General features: G+C 37.9%; 1 protein-coding gene across 1 annotated transcript in view; it reads right to left on the minus strand.

The window, feature by feature from the left end:
* Positions 1-1153, minus strand: part of cbx1 (chromobox 1) — a 12707-nt gene extending 11554 nt beyond the window's left edge. The window contains exon 1 of the mRNA XM_015389113.1: positions 956-1153. The gene's annotated coding sequence lies outside the window, so the exon portion shown is untranslated. The remainder of the gene's footprint in view (positions 1-955) is intronic.
* Positions 1154-1745: the final 592 nt, after the last annotated feature.

Consider the following 1745-nt stretch of genomic DNA (forward strand, 5'->3'; position numbering starts at 1 on the left):
CATTAATTAACTGAAAAATGTTGCATAGTGTGCCTTTAAAGCCTTGCAGGGCGGCCTAAAGCCCACTGCTCTCATTAAGCCCATAAAAAAGAAAAAAACAAAACAGTCAGTTCAGGTGTTTTAAAAAATATGTGAATCAGGAAATTTGCTATATACCAATCTGAAAGAATGTTGTTCTCTACTTCAAAAGTTTAGATTTTAAAATTAAAAAAAATATATATATGTATTTTTTTTTTTCATATTTTTTATTTAATAATTCAATGTATCACATGAATGCATAAACACCTCCTTTAATTTTAGTCTAAAATTCTGGTTAAAGTAACAGATCGTTAAAAATATATCCGGACCTTTACTGGTGGATGATTTTCTTTATTCGGACCCCGCTGATTTTTAATTGGTTACCCCTGGTGTAGATTGACCCTGAGGTTCTGGCTACCCATTTTCGGCCACCCCTTGGTTATTGCCTGGCCACCCTTATTAAAATTTCCTAGCTACGCCTCTGGTGCCACTAAAGAAACGACACGGCGTCCATCCTCAGCACCGCTATAAAGAACACAGGGCTGAATGGGAACACACTAAGCACCCAACTGATGCTATTTCCACAGCTATGACGAATCCCTCCTCTGAAAAAATTATTTTAGGCTGATTTTTCCTCGATTTGCACGACAGGAAAGAGGAATCCTCGATGGACGAACGGCCAGGAGCCCCTGTGTGTCCAGCTAACTGATGTTTCCTCCATGTTGCTTTCGCGGCTACAGCAGATAACGGCTTTTTAATCGACGCCTGTCCATTTAAAAGCATATTTTACTTTTTTTTAAAAGCGCCTCGTGGCGACATTTAGCTAAACTCTGAGCCCAGCTGTGAGATAATTCATCAGCTCGTGCATACAAACGGGTGAAACGCCAAACTAGAAGGCACAATCAAAGAAGCCACAAAAGAAAAAAAGGCAACTCACCGACAAGGTTTTAATTAAACCGTTTGCTGTTGTTTTTGTTTTGTTTTTCAAAACTTGACCACAGGCGTTACAGAAATACCCCTTCCTGTCGTGATTTGTTGTTGAGCCGCTAGCCTGGCCACAACAAGCGCTTTCTGCACCTCAGTCAGAAAGAAAATGATGGTGTTTTTTTTTAGAAGAAGGCGCGAGTGGAGATTCACCGACTGTTAACTTATAGGGATTTACCCATCAACCTAGCAGGCACACAGCAGGTGACATCCAGATGTGCTGTAGATCTGTCACTACAGTGGGCTCGATGAAGACAGTGATTTGCACAAAGCTAAGGGCCAAAATAGCAAAGGCCACTAAGATTCATGCTAAACTCAAATATTATTGCTATTTTAATCAAGAGTTCTTAGCAGGCATGACCATCAAAAGTTTTTTATGTTAAAAAAAAATTGTTTTATTTGTGACAATTTTTTGTTGAGTAGAAGTCAGAAGTAGGAAGAAAAATAAGTAATGGAATAAAGTGTAGATACGTAAAAAGTGTACTTAAGTACAGTAATCAAGTATTTATACTTCGTTACTTGATTCCTTTCTACATGATTATGTTCCTTTAAAGGAGAAGTCTGGTCATATTCAGAATTCAAAGTTCTGAAAGAACTTTAAATATGAAATTATTACATATTGTTCAATAAATGATACCTGTTTTTAATTAAGAGTAATTTTCATTTGAATGTGCTTTACTGGAGGCATCCATGTTTGTCAAAGAACACTACTGCCACCTACTGGTTTGTGATGTCACGGTGCG

This window comes from Cyprinodon variegatus, unplaced genomic scaffold, assembly GCF_000732505.1.
Source record: "Cyprinodon variegatus isolate N-32 unplaced genomic scaffold, C_variegatus-1.0 Scaffold447, whole genome shotgun sequence".
Classification (NCBI taxonomy): domain Eukaryota; kingdom Metazoa; phylum Chordata; class Actinopteri; order Cyprinodontiformes; family Cyprinodontidae; genus Cyprinodon; species Cyprinodon variegatus.